Source organism: Sciurus vulgaris (assembly GCF_902686455.1).
Source record: "Sciurus vulgaris genome assembly, chromosome: 13".
Taxonomy (NCBI): Eukaryota; Metazoa; Chordata; class Mammalia; order Rodentia; family Sciuridae; genus Sciurus; species Sciurus vulgaris.
The window spans coordinates 73560229-73584883 of NC_136474.1; the positions used below are offsets into that span (position 1 = coordinate 73560229).

The following is a 24655-nucleotide window of genomic DNA, read 5'->3' on the forward strand; positions in this document are numbered from 1 at the left end:
CATTTGTTTCTCAAAAGATATAAACTGTTATCTAAATCATGAACGATTTTTCATTCAAAATGAATTTAAATTCTGTGTTCCTTTAGAAAACTACAGACATCAGGGTCTCTTCTTGTAATCTGGTAGTGATTTAACTGTTATTTTCATGGAAAGGAATCAGGTTAAGGTATTTAAATACATATTATTTATCAGTAAACTATTTGGACAATACAGAAAACAAATTTGTCAATGTTTCAGAAATAATAGCCTATGGTAAATCCAGCCTTAAGGAATTTAGAGAAAAAAAGGCAAATGAATGGAAATTTTAATCATGTACCATTTAAATAATTTAATAAACTTGGTATCTTGGGCTTGATGGCTAGCACCATGTATTATGGACATTATGATTTTTCACTGAAATGAAGGTGAAGTAACATTTTTGATGTTATCAAGAAAGGAACTAAGGATAATACAGGCGTGCTTGTATTTAAACTCCAGCCCCACTACTTACTAGACTGGTGAGCTTGAACATGTCACTTTTCTGAGACTCAGAGTTTTACATGCAGTGGAGGGTAATAATGGACAGTTACTGAATAAGAAATGCTCTGATGAGAGAATTAGTATAAAAACCCTTAATAGAAAGCCTCTGAGAAAGACTTCATTCAGTTCCAACTGACTACTGGCATGGGGAATGTGGGCTCTGGGTTGCCAGCTATTCCAGTTCTTTGTTATATATTAGGAACAAATCTTAACTTTTAAAAACACTATGCAAACTAAACACAGCACACCTCTCTCGGCTCAGTTCAGATTGCAAGATATTGATACACAGTTTCCATTCTGGAGAATCACTGGAAATGCTACACGTCCTGAGACTGAGCAAACAATCTGGAGTCAGGGTTGTGCTGGGGTTAGATGGATGTTCTAAAAGAAAGATGTGCTCTGACAGGAAAAGTCAGGGGTAGAGGCTAAGATGATCTGACAAGAGAAATTCAAAGCAAAAGTGTGTTTCCCTGGATGCTTTGAGATGGCCTGATATATATTTAAGTGACAATTAAAATCTTTTGCTTTAATATACGTATTTCAACTTAATCCTTGATTCCTCAGTCCTATGAAAGTCAGACAACTAGTTTATAATAAAACAGTCTCCACATTCATGTGTCCAGGATATATCTTGGCTACAGGGTTCTCAGTTTTATTGATCTTCTCATGGAATGAGCCTTTGGTTGCTGATTTTCTCTATTCTTTTTGTTTTCTATATCATTGATTTCTGCTCTTTATTATTATCTCCTTCTTCTTATTTTAGGTTTAATATCCTCTTCTTTCTCTAGTTTCTTCAGGTGGAAGCTGAGGGTCATTGATTTGAGCCCTTTTTTCTTTACAAATACAGGCATTTCAGGTTATAAATTTCCCTCAAAATACTGTTTTAATGGTATTTCACAAATTTTGATATGTCACATTTTATTTCTCATTTAGTTTAAAATCCCCCTTTGAAATTCTTCTTTGATTCATGGGTTATTCAGAGTGTACTATTTAATTTGCAAACATTTGGGGGTGTTCCCAGAGAGCTATCTAGATCAATCTCTGTTACAACTGCATTGTGGCCAGACATGCTTTCAGTGACTTGAATTTTACTGAAACGTGTTTGATGGCTTAGAACGTGGTCTTTCCTGATAAGTGTTCCTATGTATAAATGGGAACAGTATATTTGGCTGTTATTGATTGGAGTGTTCTATAAATGTCAATAAGTTCTTTTTTATGGTGCATTCCAATTAGACAAAATAGTTGGATTCAATGTGCCACATTTGTGCACGTGAATACGTAATTTGATCAATCTCATTCTCCTTGCCCTTCCCCTTTTCTCCCCTTTTCCCTCTCCTGATCTGCTAGCTTTACTCTACCAATCTCTCTTCTGTTTGCTATTATTTTACTTACTGTATTATAATTATACATAAAAGTGGGATTCATTGTGGTATTATTTGTGTATGGGCATAGCATATTTGGTTGGTCTTATTCCCTAGTACTTCTCCATGCCCTCTTCTCCCTCCCAACTTGATCACTTTCCTCTCTCTTCTGTTTCCATGAGACCCTCTGCCCCCACTTTTCTTTTTAATTTTTTTCACACCCCCATCCCAACCTCTCTAGCTTTTACATGTGGAAGGAAACATTCAACCCCTGACTCTCTGGGGTCTGGCTTATTTCACTTAGCATGATATTCTCCAGTCCCACTCACTTACCAGCAATGACATAAATTTCATCTTCTTTACAGCTGAGTAACACTCCATTGTTACATCCACTATCGCATGCTACAGTGGTTGTTACTAACACATCCAACTATCGCATGCTACAATGGTACGTACACACCAATGCTTACAGCAGCACAATTCACAAGGCCAAGCTAGAGCACCAGCCTAGGTGTCCACCAACAGGACAAAGGGACTAGAGAAAATGTGGTGCATATACTCAATTAGGTCTTCCAGATTAATTGGTTATTAGTATTAAGTCTTCTATATTCTTGCTCATTTTTTTATCTACTTGTTCTATTTAATTACTCAGAGGGGAAGGAACTATATAATTGGTAGATTTGTCTATTTCTCCTTGCAATTTTATTAGTTTTTTGCTTCATGTATTATGGAGCTCTGCTATTCATTGCATAAACATTTAGGATTGTAACAGTCCTCTTGGTGAACTGATTCCTTTATCATTATGAAATGAATTTATTTATTCTGCTAATACTTGTGCACTGAAGTCACTTTGATATTAATACAGTCACTCCTACTCTCTTTTAATCTCTGTAAGTGATATGGTTACATTGAAGACTGTCATTTTGGTATTGATTTTTTGTTTGTCCTATCTGCTCTCTTTTCCCCTTTCCCTTTTATCCCCACCTTATTTTGGGTTGAGTATTTTATGATTCCATTTGTTGACTTATGAGCTATAATTCTAACAGTTGTCTGGAAATACTCTCAAATAGTAAGCTACACTATCTTAGGGCTGACCTCACTGGTTTTCCTTCTCCATAGTGTTTTGCTGTTGTTGTTGTTGTTCTTGTTGTTTTTGAGACAATGTCTGTCTAAGTTGCCAAGGCTGGCCTCAAATGTGATCCTCCAGCCTCAGCCTCCTGAGTTGCTCAGATGACAAGACATATGTGCTGTGCCCAGCTGGATCTCCAGGGTCTTGAAAACCATTGTTTCATATATTGGTTTTTTGGTTTTTGTTTTTGTTTGTTGGCTATTTCAGACAGAAAAGTAAATCTAGTCTATTACTGTCTTAATTTTTTAACATTTGTGTGAAAAAGAAAAAGATTTCTAAAAAAGTTTAGGAATATTGGCTAAAACCAAACTTTTAAATGTTTTTCCTTACTCGAAGAGGTAATTGTACAATTTTTTCCATCTCGGATAACCACAGTATTTAAATTTTACCCTGATTTTTCAAATGTAATACTAAATATGTTTCCTTCACCATTTTTTTCCCTGAATCTCGTTAAATTCTTTGTATCACTGTTTATATTTGAATAGTTTCTTTTCACAGATTATAAAGTCAGTCATTGCTAGTCTTTTAAAACTTATTACTTCTTTTTTTTTTTTTTTTTTTTGTCAATGGATCTTTTATTTAATTTATTTATATGTGGTACTGAGTATCGAACCCAGGGCCTCACACATGCCAGGCAAGTACTCTACCACTGAGTCACAACTCCAGCCCCAACCTATTACTTATTCATTGTGGAAATCAACATACTAGGTGCTCTCAACTTTTTCAGCATCAGGAAAGACAAATACCATAACACAATTTTACATATCCAGATTCACGCCCACCCACCCCTTCATTCATTACCCATGCTATCCATATGGATCTGCCTGCTATTTCCTAAACATACTATACTGTTGCTCATATTAACCTCTCAGTCTATAATTCCTTTCTCCACAAAGGCTGCCTGGTAAATTTTGACTCACTCTTCAAATGTAGCTTATAGAGACATTTATTACATTTACCAATTAATTATATTATCCATATTTATTTTCCTCACAAAAATATTTCTTGAGTACGGTATAATTCATTTTTGCCTCCTTGATCATTAGTATAATGCCTGTTACACTTAATAGGGTCTCAAAAAATGTTTGTTTATGTGAATAAAGTTCAGAAGTAGAAATAATCTGGGATGTTATGTATTAAATGTTCGTGTCCCCCCACAATTTATAAACTGGAAACTTAGCCCCTGTTGTCACTGCATTTAGGATAAAGAATCAAGATTAAATGAGGTCATAAGGGTACCACCCTGACTGAATAAGAGGAGACAACAGAGGGTGCTCTCTCCACACATGCACTAAGGACAGGTGATATGAGCACCCAGTGAGACAGCAGTCATCTACAACGGAAAGGGAGAGTCCTCATCAGACCCAACCCTGTTGGCACCTTGGCCTTGGATGTCCAGTCTCAAGGATTCTGATAACTAAATGTCTGTTATTTAAGTCATTCAGTCTATGGTATTTTGTAATGGCAGGCAGAGCTGACTAATGTACAAAGGCACGTGGGTAAGACAAGGCAGTTGCACTCTTCCCACTAAAAGGCAAGTTAAGGCTCTTGGGTCTCCAAGACCAGCAGTAGAGACTCTCTTCTGTTGGAGAGAGAGAAAACAAAACAAAACAAAACAAAAAGTTTTTCTGGCAGGGGGAAGAGAGGCTGCCTTTTGTCTAGTGGGCTATATGCAAACTGTGCCATCAGTCAACATTAGCCTCATTAGCTATCACTATGACGAACCCCAAACTAAGATGGTTAGACTTTCTACAACCTCTTTTACAAGCAAACTAATTTTAAATGAAAGCTCAATTCCCTAAGTACTGACCACTGAGATAACAGGGAAGTACAAATCTTTATTCTAACCTAGGGTCAGTGTTTAGAGATTCTCCAGAAGCATCTACCTCAGAGGTGTAGAGAACCATTGTAGGATCTCTAAAATAACCACTATTTATGAAATCACAGAAACAAGGCTAAAGAGGAAATGGCTCAAAAGAGGCTCTAGGTCTGAACAGGTGGTCAGGAATGGCTTTACTGAGAAAGGGACATTTAAGCAAAGGCCTAAAGGAGGTTAAGGGGTGAATTATGTAAGTATCTAAGGAAAGAGCATTTCAGGAAAAAAGGAACAAGAAATGCCAGTGGTTCAAAGAAGAATATGTTCAAGTTAAATTACTGACAATTTCATGAATCTCTTTAAATGATTATTTAAAGCTTAAAAGATCTTAATCATATCATTTTTATTTGCCAAGAACCATCTCCTCCCAGCCCCCAAAAAAGTTTCCACACTCTTACTTACAACAGAAAATTTAATGATTAATTTATCAGTCGTCACAGTGATGGCAGATGCAGAACAAGAGATGGATTTGAAAAATAACACTGCTGAAAATATCTTTAGGACTTTTTTAAACACATGAGAATTACTATTCTCAATAATTTATTAGAGGACTGTGAAAACCTACTTCTGAGAAGTGAGAACAGCCTAGATAGGTAGAAGGTGTGATGTGAGCTATATTAGCCACCAATATACAGTTGTCATCCTAGCAATGGTAGGAAAAATGATCACAGTGGCATCTAGTGCTTAGCATATGACAGGCTTTATGTTAAGTGTTTTGCACACATTACCTCATTGAGGCCTCACCTCAGTGCAGAGAGGCAGGTTTCCCTAAGAGCCCCATCTTGACAGAGGGTCAATGGCAGAACCAGAATTCAAGTCCAGGCAGCCCAACTCAACACCTAAGCACCATGCATGTCACCACAGAAACACTGTCAGTCAACATCAGTGACTATTCCTGCTGATCCTGATGCATCTGACGCTTATTTACAGTTCTAGTTTTGTTTGTTTTCCTTTGTGCTACTGAAGATTGAACCCAGGGCCTCCTGCATGCTACCCAAGCACTCTATCGCTGAGCTATACTCCCTGCCTTTAAGGTTTTTTACATTTAAGCAATGCATTAAAATGTGATTATGATGTTTCAATACTCAGGATTTAAATTTTTCCCATCTTTCCTGCTTTTCCTATCTTTATGCTCTACTAGTGAAGCCCATGTAATTGTTCATAAGTAAAGGCATAACCGCATGTCCCGATTTGCCCAGCATAGTCTCAGTATACATATTTTGTCTCATCCTATTAGTGTCCCCTTTCACTCTCTTAAAGTGACCTGGTTTGAATGATAGATTATATGATTCCCCCATTTAATAATCACTTCCTTCTTTGCTCACTGTCTTTATTATTAAACAATGAAGTTTACTAAATTGGCAGCATTCTTTCTTTTGGGATGCAGATTCACCACACCTCTTCTACTCAGAATATGGGCTCTCAACATTTACAGCACATTTTTTTCTTGTCTTCAAATGGCTCCACAACTCTTTTCCAACTCTTATGTCTGATCTCATCTCCTCCTACGTCCTGTCCCATTCCTTATTCTTTCCTCTTAAACGAATCCTTTGTCTCTCTCGCCCACTCTTGCCTATAGCTTCTTTTATGCCACCCCTACGCTTGGAACAAACCTACTAATCCCCCTAATGTCTGTCCTCCAAGCTCTGTTTTAAAAGTCACTTTAGTCAGTGCGGCCTACCTGATCTCACCCATCCACCCACCTGGCCTATTTGTTAACTGAATTCTTCACACTAACCTCTATGAGGCTCTAGTTTGAAATGTTATTATTTTTATTACACTACAATTTGGTTCACGATATTCACTCACATCAAGGGAATGTGATTCTTGATAAACTTTATAGTTTGAAACTTTGGTTTTCAGTTAATCTATTAACTAAAGGGAATACATAATCCATAGGGATCTTGCTAACAATTGTAAATCCATGGGCTGGGATGTAGCTCAGTGGCAAAGTGTTAGCCTTGCATTAGCAAAGCCAGGGTTCATTCCCCAGTTCCAAAAAGAAAAAAAAAAAAAATCATAAACCCAACTCTGCTTTAGAGGATACAGGAGCAACTCTTCAATGTGGACATTTGATTATCAAAAGGGAGATCATACCTCATTGGTAGTCACTCTCAATTTCATGGAGGGGAAACAGGTGAAGTGGGGCTCTGGTCTCACTCTGCTACTACCTCCTACAATTTGAGCTCTGAACCTAGCTCTGTCCCTCTCTGTTCACATGGATAATAAGGACAGCAGTATATATATATTGCTATAATATATAGAGAGAGAAACAAAACGGCACAGGGAAACCAATTCTCTTTTGGATCAAAGGCTACACACTTAGTGAACTAGTATAATGAGCCAATGAATTATAAATTCCATTAGCCTATTATGGGTTTTGGTGGACCTGTACATTAAATTAAGAAAGATAATTAATTCTAGATAACCTAATTTCTGAACATCCTACTTTGCCTAAAATGAACACAATGAATTCAAAGCTGAAATAGGACAACACCAAAAATATATTTTTAATGAGATAATGTATCTAAAAATTAACAGTATTAAAACTAAACTCTCTTCAACTATTTGAATAACAAAAGATTAACAGGCTTGGAAAATTTTTCTTTTTTTGTTACTGGGGATTAAACTGACCCACATTCCCTGCACCCCCTCAACCCTTTTTTAAAATCATTTTTCAATTTTGAGACAGGATCTTGCTAAGTTGCTTGCGGGCTCACTAAGTTATCTGAGTTGGTCTTGAACTCACAATCCTCCCATCTTAGCCTCTTCAAGTTGCTCGTGATTACAGGCATGCGTCACCATGCCCGGCTGTGATATCAGAAGAAAGTCGTTTCACTACTTAAGTGGGAAACCCAGTTCTTCTAAATGTGTAAAATCAAAGACACTACCACCTACAGAAACAGATTGGGATAATAACATTAATAGAGGGCGCACTGTTATGCTAAAAAACAAACAAAGTATGGGAAAGTGAGTTCTATGGTTTTTGGCTACAGGGAGAATATGTCAAACTTGCACATGTCCTAAATGAATAAAGCTAACTTCCCTCACCCTCTCAAAAGATTACTTGTTAATTCATTTTGTTCTTGACATTAAAGAGCAGTACTTAGAGAAGTATGGTACATTCCTCAATACACAAAAAAACAGTGACTTAGTCATGTGTCACAAATTCAAATCAAGAATACAAATACGCCCGAGTTGAGCTAAGTATTAGCAATCATTTAAGAGTTCATTTTGCTGTTTGGGGTAGCATTTTCACTGAGCAAAACAAAATAACTACCATTTGGACTACAACAGGCTTGCAAAGGAAAGACAGATTAACTTGGTCTCATTAAAGGAAAGATGCCACAAAAGGCAGGAGGTGGAAGTAACTCTGTACAGGAGTCGTGGTCCAGATGGTGTGGCACAGAAGGTGCATGCACTTAACGCGCATCTTTGTCCATGGGCATGTGTGCACAACAGACAAGAAAGTTGAGGTGAGGGAGCCTTCAAGACCTAAGCTGTTTGTAACTAAGAATCTCCCCTCAAGAGTGTGGGTGTAGCTGCTGCTTTCTTCCTGTGCAAAGCAATTTTTGCTTTTATAGCTCTGGTCAAGCTTCTAAATGGCATATGGAGCACCAGGGAAACATTAGATAATATACTGTTTTCTTGTTCCCAAAGCAGTTTAATACAAGTAATCTGAATTTACTATCGAGGAAGCAATGAACTCAGCCTAGAAATACCAGTTTACAAGCACGTGGGCAAATAGCAACAGAAGAGTGAGTAGAGCAACCCAGAAGTCAGATTACATACACCTTCGTAGCCAATGCCTCTTAGTTTATACCATGACAAGCTCAAGTGGATCTTCTTTAAGTAGAACCACAAATTCTTAGTGCATACAGATTCAGTGTATGAATAGGCTATTGTTATCGCTATCGTATTCACAAGAGAAATGGAGAGTCGAGACAGGCTGAAATACAAATACTCTATAAACAACCATGATAAAATGAAACACCACAGACCCTCAAGAGTCCCACCAAGGGTCACACAAAATATGGTAGCTTGGCTACCTCTTACATTTGCTATATTAGTGCCAGGCACAGGAATTAAGTGATAGTGATTCTTCAGAAGGAATATTAAAAAACAAATGAAAATTGAAGTTCTTTTCCCTCCTTCTAAACAAGACAACCACAACACACTGTTCTGCAGTTCACTTACTGCAATAAAATAGTGTTATGTAAGATGGGAAAACAGCAAGAATCAAGTAACCACAGAAAACAGATGACTGCCTTCTCTTACTGATGAGCATTTAACTCACAATGAATGCTCTGACTTGACCATGTGAGGATCCTAAGAGGAATTCAGAGGCTTTTTCACAATTTAATAAAACTATAAAAATATTTTCCAGACTCATTTTTTTACTAACATTAGAAGTTTAATTATTTTTCTGCAGGTTTTTTAATCACTAATTTCAGATTTATATTTGTAAACTTTTCCTTTACTTCCTCACATTTTATTAGAAAAGATATCGAATATCATTGTAGCTCCACTGCTATCTTGACAAGTTATTTAGGAAGTTTAGGATTGAAGGATTTAATTAAGCCTACTGGAACGACCTTATGCAGACAGAAATGCTGTCTCTGCACAGATTTCCAATGTCATGATCACTATTTTATGGAGACCATGTATTGAATTCATGAACTAAACTTCTACCATCCAAAATAATGCAACTTGAACTCCTTCCTATTGACTTACGATATGTGTTATTTGAAAACAAATACACACAGGAAAGAATTAATAGTACTAACATAAACCTACAACCAAATGAGCTTTTAAGTAAACATCTTTTAAGTCTATATAAAGGCTATTTGTATAAAAATACACATACATGGATACCAACTGCACTTCTACTAAACACCCAGGAAAGTTTCCGCTTATTTGTTTACTTAAAGATAGAAGAATGCACAAATGTTAGTCAATAAACAGGAATGACAAGGAAAACTGGAAGACAATTAGTCACCATTCCCCAATTATATTCAGGTGTTGTTTATTTATTTATTTTCTTCCTCTTCCCAGCAGTAAACCAAAAACTTATCCTTCGAGTCACCTTGAAATCTCCATAAATACTTAATTTGTGAAATTCAGTTAAAAACATTTGAAAGGGCTGGGGATGTGGCTCAGGCATAGAGTATGTCTCTCCCACAATGCATGAGGCTCTGGATTCTTTCCCAACACCGTAAAAACAAACAATACAAAATAAATGTTCTGTATTCATTCCATAATTACCTGTTGGGAAGAAAACAAAAATCACAACCTCTATAAAAAAACCAACACCAAACTAGACTTGGAATATGTTATGGTTTGGGATCTGAAACTAACTCCCCCAAACCCATGTACTAAAAGTTTAGTCCCTAGTGCAGCAGAGTTCAAAGGTGGAGCCTTGGGAGATCATGAGAGCCTCCAACATCATCAGTGGATTAATCATTGATAGATTCATAGCTAAATAGGCTATTGGGAAGTGGTCAAAACAACTTTAGAAGGGGTGCTCCTCTCCTCCACTTACAGTCAGATGAGGTAGCAGCTTTGCTTACAACAGCAACAGTGGAACTCAATGACCACGGGCTGAAACCTGCGAAGCCTTTCCCTCCTTTTCAATAGATTCGCTCAGATATTTTGTCATAGAAACACATACATTCCTATGAAATTTTGTAAAGACCAGTATGGAAAACAAGAGATGCTACATGTTTTAGAGTAGAAAACTAGAATAAATGGTGTGTAGAGGATTTTAAAGGATGGAAAAGTAAAAATCGAGATTCCTGTTTCTATAGCCTATACTTCAGCTTAAAAATTTTTACTAATTTTATAACTATCTTCCAAGTGAAACTGTAAGTAGGTTGAGAACAGAAGTTGTTCAAGAATTCAGACACAATATAGTTTAAAATGTATAATCGCTAAAATAAATCAAATTTTTAGTGGGCTTTAGAATGGGTCAAAATGATTTCACCAGGACAAGTTACTTAATAAAACATTATTATAAAAGGCTTTATAATAATATTTTTAATAATATCTAGGAAGCAGTATAAGATTAAAAGTATGGCTTCTGAAGCCAGCATACTTTGGGGTTCAATACTGATTTTTTTTCACCTCTGGCAAGTTATTAATCATTCTGTGCATTAGTTTCCTTATCTATAAAATGGGAATAATCATACAGCAGTTCAGAGTTATTTTAAATATTAAAACAAAATAGTTAATAATTGGAACAGTTCTGCTAAAGAGTAGAACTCAGTTATTAGCTATTATCACAACCAGTAGACAAACAATATATTTTATATGTATGCTCTAAAAAAATCTATACTAGTACATCTAAAGTTCACCTAAAAATTAATTTTTAATTAAGTGCCTCTAATAGACAGCTAGTTGTGCTAAAACAAGTGACTCTTAGAGAACGTTTTATTCTAGTTTAAGATCAATATCCAATGCCCATGGAAAAGCACCAAAGCAACTCTCCGATTTCCCATTCCAGCTCAAATCTGTAAGAGAGATCTTCAAAATGTAAACAGAAGAGAACTGAAGTTTTAAAATTTCAGAACATAAAAAGTTTAAAAATAGAACAGCTGTCTATTTTTAGAATAATTCACTCAGCACATGTATAGTAAGATACATTATCTTACTTTATAATGCTGTGATATTCAATAAGATGAAACTTTGATCAGAGCAGGGACTCCAGAGAGACTGGATTTTACTTTCAGCTCATTGGGTGATCATTGCCAAACCATTTAACTCTGTATTTTTTCTGCCTCCTCATCTTTGTAACACAGAAATAAATCATTTTGTTGTCAATACTAACTTAGAGGGATCAGATTAGCACAAATGCCATTTCCATCCTGCAGTCAAATTGAAAAGAATTTACCTGCTTTATCACAAGTACAATGTTAGTCACTTAGTGCAGTAGGGTGACAAATATTAAACTTCTGATTTACATCAGTGCCTATTATTAAATTCTGGAAGTCAAATAAATGTTATGGGCTGGTTATCATGACATGCCAAGGCATGGCGAGTGGGTGGAATGACTTTTCTTCCATATACGGGAAACCCTGTATGTTTAAGTTCGTGAGACAAATTAGTAACAAGAATATTCTATAAATAAGCAGTTGTGCAATCTCTGCATGTCTGAATATGTACATGAAATTCCCTGCAAATGGCAGCCCCAGGGGAAGAGATCCACTCTAAATCCCTTATACACTTGCCTGAGAAATTTTATTATTTAGAGTGTTTGGGAACTCTGGTCACAACTACACACCCACAGATATTGGTCAACTGAGACCTGAGTGTGTTCTTTACCTGGATTAATACACAAGGGCAATTGGTGGGAAAAAGAGCTACCTTTCTTAACGGTATATGAATTTAATATTGCTCTTTCATAAGATGTTATCAATTCTCATTTTGTTTTAAATCTGTCAAAATTCTAATGACATCCTCCTCCCGTATAAAAATTTACTAGTTAATAAATATCTTTTGTCTATTTTAGCTATTAATTTTATTTAAATTTCTCCCTTTAATGATAAATTATACAATACAACTTTGTGCCATTTTAGTGTAGATCATCATGACAGGCTAGCATAACATTTTTTTGCATAGGATTTTATTTTTTTTATTATTTAAACAAATGGGATACATGTTGTTTCTCTATTTGTACATGGAGTCAAGGCATACCATTTGTGTAAATAATAAATTTACATAGGGCAATGTTTGTTTGATTCATTCTGTTATTTTTTTTTCCCCTTCCCCCACCCCTCCCACCCCCTCTTTTCCTGCTATATAGTTCTTCCTTCCTCCATTCTTACCACCCTCCTTATCCCTAATCCTAAACCTAACCCTAACCCTAACGCTAACCCCTCCTACCCCCCCCATTATATGTCCTCATCCACTTATCAGCGAGATCATTCGTCCTTAGTTTTCTGGATTGGCTTATCTCACTTAGCATGTGTTCTCCAATTTTCATCCATTTGCCTGCAAATGCCATAACTTTTATCATTCTTTATTGACTGAGTAAATATCCATTGCATATATATACCACAGTTTCTTTATCCATTAATCAATTGAAGGGCATCTAGGTTGGTTCCATTCCACATCTGGCTATTGTGAATTGAGCAGATTATGAACCTTGATGTGGCTGTATCTCTGTAGTATGCTGATTTTAAGTTCCTTTGGGTATAGGCCAAGGAGTGGGATAGCTGGGTCAAATGGTGGTTCCATTCAAGCTTTCTGAGGAATCTCCATACTGCTTTCCAGAGTGGCCTTGAAGACATCAACAAGTTTCTAGAGACATATGAATTACCTAAACTGAACGAGGAGGACATACACAACTTAAATAAATCAATTTCAAGCAATGAAATAGAAGAGGTCATCAAAAGCCTACCAACAAAGAAAAGTCCGGGACCAGATGGGTTCTCAGGCCGAGTTTCTACAAAACCTTTAAAGAAGAGCTCATTCCAATATTCCTCAAAGTATTCCATGAAATAGAAGAGGAGGGAACCCTCCCAACCTCATTCTATGAAGCCAATATCACCCTGATACCTAAACCAGACAGAGACACATCAAGGAAAAGAAAATTTCAGACCAATATCCTTAATGAACATGGACGCAAAAATTCTCAACAAAATTTTAGCAAACTGCAATAGGATTTTAAATATTGGTTTTCCTAAATCTTACTGACACACAAGGAACACACTGAAAATATTTTCTAAACATTTTCTTTTTCTTTTGTTTTTTTGTTTTGTTTTTTTGGTTCCAGAGTTTGGCTTTATTTTGCAGTATAGTAATTATTTGGAGCCATTTTGGGATAGTCATCATTGAAGTAGAGGCTATGTCAAATCAATACTGCATTGCAGCTTGGTCCATTTGAAGAAGCACACCTGGGATACAAAAGATGCTTCCACATTTTACCTGTTTTTTTTTTTTTTTTTTTTTTTTTTTTTATAGGTTTTTTTCCCCTTCTCATCAATTTTATTAGGTTAAAAAGCCACATACTGGCTTCCTTCAAATGAATCCCTAAGTCTGGAGTTTGGTTAGAAGTTTATGCCCACATAAACCAAACTTTTGGCTATGGTATTTGGGCCCTGCCATAATACTTAACACAAAATGTAGTAATAGGGAATATTTAATTTAGAATCTCCTTAATGTCAAGATGGCACACAAATTGTATGAATACAACTCTTGAGTAGCAGAAGCACACAACTGCGAAATCTACCCTGATTAAAAGATACAAATACTGAATCAAGATCTCTGTATTGATATCACAATGTTTAAAACTGTTCCTTCACTAGAAAAAAAGCCAGTTCAGTTAAATTGAACAGAATGTGGTAACTGGCCAATTCTGAATAGCCACTCCATGAAAACAAGTTAATACATGATATTAGAAAGATGAAGGGGAAGAGTATTTACTAATACAATGCTCTTCAATCTCTCCATTTTGATTACAAAAGCAGGCCTTACAATTTTGATTTCATACAATATGCATTATTTGTTGAATTTTAAATTTGTCCTAATTAGATATTAATGTGTACTGCTGTTAGTCTTCCCCATAGATGTCATTTTTCTTGTGCTTCATTTCCTCAAAATCAAACTCAGATCCTGTCATCCTCTTATAGATGTCATTAATGTCATCACAGTTGTCTCAAAGTCAGTTATGGCATCATATGTGCAGGAAATAAAGATCTGGCTCTCTTTTCCCAAGTCTTTTGGTACAAGGAGGTCACTGATGCTCACAAATTTTTATTCAATTGGTTCCAAGAGTTCCAAAGCTGGTCTGATTTCTTTTTCAGGTTCCTTGGTTTCCATAGTTGTACTATCAATGGCAATGTACTTTCCTTGCACTGCCACGTTGTGTGCAGAGGAGATCATGCAAACGTAGATATCAGACTTTTGATTGACTTGGTTCTGTGGAATAATGATCTGACAGGAGTTGGCATCATTGGTGTTCTTGATGGGGTGGCTGAGGATGCATATAACTCTGATCACCTGGCCCACTTTTTCTACCCGATCTTTTACATAGCTGGGGTCACAGATGAGCTGCTGACAGGAGCAATCTCTCCTTCAGACTTTACACCAACCACTTTTCCATTTTGCACAATGATTTCTTCAAATGGTTTATTCAACATGTAGGTACCTCCATAAATAGCACTCAGCCTTGCAAATCCTTGTGGCAACTCTCCAAGGCCATAGAGTGGATAAGGTATGGGTTTCTGCCATATCTTGCCAAAGACTCACTGTAAAGTTTAATTCTATTAATGGTTTCACAACATGGTTGATCTAAATAGTCATCAGTTCTGTAAAGTGCAAGAGCTTGACCAGTAAAATCTATAACATCTTGGCCCAAATCAAATTTCTTACACACATCTCGCATCGTGGTCTTCTTAGGATCGATACCCTCAAAAGTTCTAGGATCTTTTTCATCAAAGTTGGCAACGTACACTAGGAATTTTCTGAAGCGATGCTTTTCAAACAGTCCCATTAAATTAGATGCCAGGGCTTCTGCTTCAGTGGAAGGAACCTTGTAGATTTTTCCTCCTTTATAAACAAAGCTCCCTTCAGTCACTTTGAAATCTAGATATCAAGTGACCTCTATATAAAGCAGCATCTTAACCAACTGACCATTAGCCATAAGAAACTTGGGAATTAAGTCAACATTCCAGTCTCTTCCTCTCCCCACTGATGCTGGTGGTGGTCCTGGTCATTTAAATCTTTTGTATTAATCCTCCAGTGGTGTTATAGATGCACTTTCTCCTCCATAATACGGGTTTCTATCCATATGAAGAGCCTTCTTTCCATTCACTGACGTTATTCCAGACAGAATACATTCCGTCAGGCCCAAGCCCAGGACGATCACGTCGTCCTAGTCCTCATTCACCGCGGGGCAGGGCGAGGACCGAGGATCCAAGGAGAGAGAAAGCGCAGAGGCTCTGCAGCCACCCCAAGGAGGCGGGAAGGGCCGAGGGAAGGGAAGCGCGTAGGAGAGGTAAAATGGAGCTGACGAGGAGGTGAGGCCGACCGCCACCTCAGACCGGAAGAGCGGAGCTGGGCCTCTGAACATTTTCAATTGGACGTAGTATTGTAAGTTTGGTTTTCTACTAGGTTATTTTGAATTAAAAAGCTAAATGGAATTTTTACTACATACAATAATATATTTTATTTCTTACTTATATTTTTAAAACTTCATTCTGTTATTGCCAGTCATTTACCCCCATAATTTATTACATCAAAAAAAAGTCCACTTTTTTTTAGGGGGGTAGTAAAATTTGTTACTAACTACTCTGTTTTCAAATAGTTTTTCAGTGCTGTGTTTACATTTAAAGAGGCAAAATGAAATGTAAAATAATTTTACTTCTGTGTTCTTTTGCTTAACTAAAGCTACCAGAGTAAATGTTTTTTTTATCAGGCATTTTTTAAAGCATGGTGATATTGCCTTGCTGGTCATGGATTATCAGATATCCCCAGAATAGAAAATTTGTAAAGTACTTTACTGGGAGAAAAAGCAACCCAGCTTTACATGTTCCAGAAGAATTAAGGATCCTTCCTTTGGGAGGGAGTTTTACTGCAAATCTGTGGAAACTATAACCAGAGAATTATAACTAGAATCCTCCATTATCTAATGATGCTATCTTAAGTGATACTCCGAAGATGTAACCGTACTGTAAAATGATGCCACTTTTCTACATTTGGATAAAAACAATCTCTGAAGTAGGTGGTCATTAGGAGACTGAACAAGTCTGCATTAAGTTAATTTCAATTAACTAAAACCATTTGTTCTCAGCAAATATGAAGCACCTATTGAATAAGAATAGCCAAGAATCGTATTAGGTGGCTGGGTCAGTGGTTAAACACAAACGTTCCCTGCCTCTGTGAAACTTATAATCAACTCAGGGTGGGGTGGGGTGGGAAGAATGAGAGAAAAGAGTAAGAGAGAGAGAATATGAATGTGTGAGAGAGATAAAACACAGTATGCGAGCATGACAGTGGATGACGAATATAAGAGACAGAGTAGGGAAAAGACAGGAAAGAGCATGTGAAAAGTCCTAAGACAGAAAAGGGGTCAATAAATCCTGGCAAAGAAAAGACAACTGGTGTGGCTAGATAATATACCAGCTTAAGGGCAAAACAAGCCACTCAAGGGTTTGAGTGAGGAAGAGACACGATCTGATTGAGAATACACAAGAACACTTGCTGGATGAGAGTTGGGGTGGGGATGGGAGTAGAGGAGAAGCAGAGAGGAATCTGGGTATGAGATAAGGATGGTTTGCGCCAGGGTGGTTGGCAGAAGGAACAGAAAAAAGAAAGAGATTCAATCTGTATTTTGGGTACAGAACTGAGATAGAGTGAGGATGGATGCAGGGGTGAAGGGGGAAAATGATGATTCTCACGAGACAGGCAAAAGCAACTTGGTGGCTGCAAGCACTGAGATGGAGGGAATGACAAGACACAAGGGTCACAGAGAAGGCCTAAGAATCGCCGGGAGAGGTGTGAATGAGAAGCAGGAGCGGTGGTGCTGTTAGGCGCCTGACAAGTGTGGACTGGAATTCGGCATTTCAGCAGGAGGTTATGAATCTGGGAAGTATTGGCTCATGGTTGACACTGCAAAGTGAAGAAAATGATGAAAATGCCTAAGATAAGAATTTGAGTGAAAAGAAAGGAGCATCTCAGGAACAAGCCCTAGTGAATTCTAATATTTAAAAACCCCAAAGCCTAAAAACAAATGGCAAAAGGGTGGAAAGAAAACAGAGTCTGTTGTCAGAAAAGCCAAGAGAGGAGGGTGGGTCAAAGCTATCCACCCTGGTTGTGACATCCAGCACAGATGGTGGCCGAGGTGTCCCCTTTCTTCAGAGTGTGCAGCACCAATTCATTCCTACAGCACTTCAGAAGAAGAAAGAAAAACCCCAAGCCAGAACACATACCAAGTTAGAAGAGGGAATTCTAACAACAACATTAACTGCTTATTGTATTTTCTAACCAACTTTTCAAGTCTGGATGTTACCTGTTCTATTTGATTTATACCATACTAAGTACAAAGCAGTTAATCTCCAAGACCACAGAGCACATTCTAGAACATGGAAGGAGTATGATGACAGCATTAAGCAGGGCATATGTAATACAAAAGGAAACCATAATGACTTAAGTGGATAATACATTTCATTTCTGCCACAGAAGTGGCACAGTAATCAATAAAGCACACAGCCCAACAATTATTAAGGACACGTATCATATGCATGAAAATTATTACTATGGTTTCAGATTTTTTTGTTACAGATTTAGTGAGTGGTACACCATGAAAAGACTATTTTGGTTATTTTAAAAAACTTTTGAGGAAACTTAAAACAGTGTGTTAGATTTTAGAATGAAGATGCAATTCTTTCAAACCATGAAAATGGCACAGATGTGATTTCATTTTTTTATTTTTTATTTTTTTGGGGTGCTAGGGAATTGAACCCAGGGCCTTGGCATGGGAGGCAAGCAACTCTACCAACCGAGCTATATATCCCCAGTCCACCAGATGTGATTTTTAAACCACATATAAAAGACACAATGAATGGGCCAAAATACCCCCAAATTGGGAAGTGCTACAGTTTAGATATAGAAATGATTTAATGTTGTGCTTCGTAGATTTATAAACCTATTTAGTTAAAAAGGAAAGAGAAGAAAAAAGTGAATGTATACACATTCTAAAATAAGTCATCAGAGAAGTCTCTGAGATCACACCATGGAAGCTCTACTCACTCTGCGAGTCACTTGCAGTTCTGTGTCAATAAACTGACACTATATTATACACCAACATGTGAAAAATTAGGGCAAATGAGGAGGAGGGCAAAGATGAGGAGGGAGAAACTTTAATTTGTATAATCTTGAAAAATTCATAAAAAATGAATTTCACTCAATTCACCATAGCCAGATTGTGGAACCCAACCTAGATGCCCTTCAGTTGATGAATGGATAAAGAAACTGTGGCATATATATACAATGGAATATTACTCCGCCATGAAGAATGATAAAATTATGGCATTTGCAGGCAAATGAATGAAACTGGAGAATATCATTGCTAAGTGAGATAAGCCAATCTCAAAAAACTAAAGGACGAATGATCTCGCTGATAGAGCGGGATGAGGACATATAATGGGGGGTTAGAAGGAGTTAGCGTAGGGTTAGGGTTAGGTTTAGGGTTAGGGATCAGGAGGGTGGTAAGAATGGAGGAGGGAAGGACTGTATAGAGGGAAAAGAGGGGTGGGAGGGGTGGGGGGGGGGAGGGAAAAAAATAAACAGAATGAAATCAAACAACATTGCCCTACGTAAATTTATGATTACACAAATGGTATGCCTTGACTCCATGTACAAATAGAGAAACAACATGTATCCCTTTTGTTTAAATAATAAAAAAAGAAAAGAAATTAAAAAAATGAATTTGAAATTATTTAAAAGAAATGTCATTTATTACTGCTAGTATTTATAGCTATTGTATATATTATTTAGCTTTTTTGATCTATATGAATATATACTTTTAAAGTTGTTTTTGATAGGAGTATAAAATTTTGTATTCTCTTTTCACTTAATATTATTTCAATGTTTTCTGAATATCTTACTTATTTTTTTTTATAATATTTTAACGGCTGCATATTTTTCCACTGAATTGACAGGATACTAGTTTACTTAACAAATCTATTATTTTGTATCTAAATATAACTCTTTCCTTAGGATAAGTTCTCCGATGATCACATTTTAATGAATTTTGATAGGTATTTCTAGTGTATTTCTTAACAGAAACCAGTATTTTTCACTACTCTTTTCAAAATTATTATTAATTGACAAACACTATGTATACTTATAGTGTACAACATGTTTTGATAGAGGTGCACACTGTGGAATGACCATGTCAGCTTAATTAACATATCTATTACCTCACATACTTATTCTTTTGTATGGTGAGAACACTTAAAATCTACTCTCTTTGCAATTTTCATTTACAAATATACTGCTATTAACTATAGTACTATGTAATAACCATAGTTATGATAATAGGAAGACTGACCACATCTCTTGAATCATCATTTTTTATCTAGCAGATACAATTTATGATTGGAAAATAATCCAAGATTGGATATTATACCATATCTCTAGACTATTAAGGCAGAGTTTTAAAAGTCTTTGCTCTTGAAAAATCAACCTTTACACTAGATTACATAAAAGCTTTTTTAACATTATTAGTAACAAGAATATCTCTGCATATTCTTACAGCATAAAATATAAATCATGCTGACAATACATACTAAATGTGTGCAGTGCTGATTGAAAAGAACTAAGTACACACACAGGAAAGATGGAAGAATTATGACAGTATTTCATCACTGCAACGATTACATTCCCTCAATATGGCTTGCCAATTCATATTTTTCAAATTCATTTACATTGATTCCTCCTTTAATCACCTCCACTGCCACAATCAGCTAGTCTCTGTTTTGGTCTATTGCTTAAATTCAGATTCTTCCCTCTCAACTTTGTATAAATGCATGACAATCATCATCAGAAGCATGCTTTGACCATATCATACTCATGCTTTGAAAATACCTAAAGTAAATTCAACTGCCTACAGAAATCCATACGCAATAAAAAATGTCAAAAAATAAAACAAAAGCATACATACAGAAATGTTCTGGTCTAACATTCAAGGTCCTCAGGAGTCTGCTCCACAACTGGTATAACTAGTTGCAATACTGAGTAATCCTATAGTAATTCTGCTCTTGACAAATGACCTATTTACTGCCCCAGAATATACTGTGTGCTCTTCCTTTGAATTTGAGTTTTTGGCACCTGCTCTACTGATCTAACACTGTCCTTTGTTCCTACTTAAATCCTACTTGTTTGAGGATACTTCAGATCTCCCTGTCAGAAAAAAATCTCTTTTTACACGTGACTAATTTTACATTTAACTAATAATACAAGGCAGGGATTTTACCAAAGATTTTGTCTTGTCTTTCTGTCTTCACCATAAAGTCCTCTTACTGGCTGGCATTATACTAATTACATAGTACTAATTGAGTAAACATTTGCTAATTCTATGACCGAGGACAGGAGCTCTCAATGGTAAGGCATAGACAGTAGTCCCCAAACAATCCCCACTTCCTACCCAGGAAGAACAATCTTAGCACACCACAGTCACTTCGCTAAAGACTCAACTTCCAGCTGTCCAGGCAGGTTGGATAGTCTTATGACTAACTTTTAGTTGAGGGGTGTGTGATGCCCATAAAATGGAAATTTACATGCAATCCCAGTCCCTTCCACCTCCCATTGTCTGGAGCGCGGACTTGTGGTGAACCATACCAGACTCTTTGGATGAGGTCAAGGTACTGTGGAGGTGGAACACAAGAGAGGAGGCTTCTGGGTTTGGAACTTCTATGGGGCAGAGCTGCCACATCAGCTCACACTTTATTTTAGAAATAAATGGCTACCTTGTTTATTAATCCATTGTTATGGAGGGGTGTTCCTCTTTTACAGTAGTTGAATCTAATTTTCTATCTTAATCAGGTCCATGAAATTTCTAAGTTTAGAGGCAAAAATTTCTCTTTCTGACTTTTGGTGAGAGGGTTCATCATTTTTAACACTTCATAGAAGAATTCTATGGCATCCAAAAGGTCAGGACCACTGATGATAGCAAAGTAGTAACTAGCCAAGGAATTCAGTGTCAATATGCTTAATTTTCTAAGAAGAGAACATAGTACCTTAAAATCAATGTGACAGAAAACAATTTTTAAACACTGCTGGTGTTCTTTTTCAGTTTTCAAGCACCCAGAGGCAATAAACTGAAGTCCCAAGTTAACAGTATTTCAAAATAAATGGTGCCAGTACAACAGAATCATCTCAACACTGAACTTTTCCTTGATCTCTCCTTGCCTCTGGCCAAATTAAACTAATAGCAAGCAACTATGTTTTTTTACATCAGCCAAAATAAATATATTAAATATGCAGTCCATTAAAAATAAGGAAAACAGGTATTTTCTTACTTCATAGATTTCTTATAAAACTTATTTGCAACTCCACCCTGAAACTTAAGAAAGTGGAACTTAAAGTTGGACATAAAAATCTAAGCATTTGACTTCATATAGTTACCAGCAATGAATTCAAATTCTCAAGTGCTCTCTCAGAATTCTAAATTTGATTTCCGCAGAAATCAAATCTAAGGTTAGTAGCTCAAGAGGTGATCTCAATGTTTTGAGGCTAAAATGGAGGAGGCACCAGCTCTGAAAAGTTTATAACTTCATGAAGTATGACTCAAACAAAAAAAAAAAACAACAGTAAGAATACATTTATTCTTTCTTTACATTTAAGTAAATAAAGCCTCTCCACAATTACATCCAAATAATTAAATATAGAACAAGTCCAGGGAGATGTGTATTCCCGTGAAAAATATCTGAGAATTCTATAGAAGCCAAAGTGTGCCTGTTCTCAAACACCAGTGCAGTCCTAGGACAAATTATGAGTACTATGTATATGAATGTGTGTATTCACACACATGAACGTACACATGAACTTTTTTTTTTTTTTTTTTTTCCTTTTGTACTAGGGGTTGAACCCAGGGCACTTTATCATTCAGCTTTATCTGCCAATCCTTTTTCTTTTTAATTTTAAGACAGGGTCTTGCTTAGTTCCTGGGGACTTTTCTAAGTTGCTCAATCTGATCTCAAATTTGTGATCCTCCTGCCTCAGTCTCCCAGATTATTAGGATCACAGGTTTGTGCTACTGCATCCAGCAAACTGAGTAAAATTTATAAATTATAATTTAAAAATTTTAAAAATACCCTTTGGATGTTTATACCTTAAAACTTAGCTGAGAACACGAAGGAAGAGAGAGGAAGCAAAATGGATAAGTGATGAGGGGGTTCCAGAAAAGTCATGGAATGAGGAAGTAGAAAATCTAGATGGATTTCTATGATGACCTGAGGAACGGTGGAGATTTGGCTCCGTGGCAGGCAGCTGAAGCTGGCACAGGAAGAACACACTGCTTTTGCCACTGATGCCTCCATCTTCTTTTTCCTCTCAACATTTTTACTCTCGTTCCTCCCTACTTTGTTTTCCTTGTTCTTTTCCTTTCATCTTCCTACCTGACCATGTATTTATTTTCCCTTTCTGTCCCTGCCAGGTGAAGGGTGGAGTGACTCCAGAAGACACTACACAGTGGCCTCTATCACAAATGGCAAATGGGAGAAACTGCTGCCAGCAGTATTCATGAGGGTTAATGATGTGAGGCATGAAGCTACAAGATGCGTGACAATGAACAAGACAGAGTGTTCACTCTTAGGAGGCTTGTAGTCTGACAGGACAGATCCAAACACGGGAAAAAGAGGAGAACAGTATGACAGTTACTTTTTTATGTTCAACTTGTCTAGACATGGCACCTAGTTCTAGTCCATGGTCAAACACTAGTCTAGATGTTAGTATGAAAGTATCTGCAGATGTCTCAACACTTAGGATCAGTTGATTTCAAGGGAAGTAGACGGCCCTCCATAATGTGAATAGGACTCATCCAGGCAGCTAAAGGCATCACAAAGACTGGGCTTCCCAAGGAAGAAGGAATTCTGCCTTAAGACTACAACATAAAACTCCCCCATGAATTTAGACTGCAACATTGATACCTACTACAATTTCCAGCCTGTCAACCTGCCTACAGATTTCAGACTTGATAGACCCTAGAGTCATCAAAGTCAATTCCCTATGATTGATTCCTCACTGCCCATATATATAAAATCTCCTATCAGTTTTGTGGACAGCCCTGACTGATGTACTAGTGAATAAGGATAAAGTTAATTGTGCTGTCAATTTAAGAGGTTCACTGATCAGTAGTGCTTCCCATTCCTTGCAACTAGATAATTTCTAAAAGTATTCACTGACCTGACAGTCATTTTGCATAAGTTAGTGAAATGTCATTGACTTTAGTTTGATAGATTCTTCTACACTGTATACTGACTTTATTATTTTTCTCTTGATTTTCTATTCTTGATTTCTCAAAAGTATCTGCATCATACTGATCTGTAATGAGTCTGTAAAATCTTTCTGCTACCAAGAAAGGCTCTGCCAACTTAGATGCCACACAGTGTTCCTTTCCTAAGAAAGTGTTTTCACTTAGATATAATGTGTAGTCTGAAGCTTTTGTATGTTTCTTCATCTGTGAAGATCTATTTTAATTCTAAATGTTTTCCATTTCCTGGTTAAGGTTGCCATGGAGTTTTTTCCTCCTCCTTCTAAATCATTTGGCAATGAAGATCTCGTCTTAAATCATCATATCTAGCTAACAGTATAGTGTTGGTATAAGTCATCTCTGACTTATAGGAAATGTGTTTAAAAATGTCAACTGCAAAGTACAAAGCAGTAATGTCATACTGCCCCTCTATTTTGGTACATGATACACACTAAATAGCAGGTGTCAAATTTCTCTAATATTTGAGATTGATTGCTTGTCTGTTACTACTCCCACCATCATTATGTTTAATCTAAACTCATCTATGACACATTGCAACTCGCTGACTTTATAACAACGCTGTATGTAAATAAAATGAGCAAGAAATACAAAACCCAAATAGGATGATTTCTATCTTCCTATAAAATCAAACCTGCTCAATTGAATGTGCCTCTATCAGAACAAGGGCAAAGTCCTACAGTGAGCTCTTAGGTGCATTTACAGAGCAAGAAAGAGAATGCAAAATTAATTTGTAATTGATGGTTAACTAGAGTGTATTTCATATGCAAATCAGACAG

The 24655-nt window shown here is 36.7% G+C and overlaps 1 protein-coding gene and 1 pseudogene across 4 annotated transcripts in view; both read right to left on the reverse strand.

The window, feature by feature from the left end:
- Nucleotides 1-24655, reverse strand: part of DYM (dymeclin) — a 397677-nt gene that overhangs the window by 131815 nt on the left and 241207 nt on the right. The gene's annotated exons all lie outside the window — the stretch shown is intronic.
- Nucleotides 13615-15847, reverse strand: LOC306643066 (rab GDP dissociation inhibitor beta-like; annotated as a pseudogene). The gene has a single exon. The product of its transcript is annotated as a rab GDP dissociation inhibitor beta-like (transcript).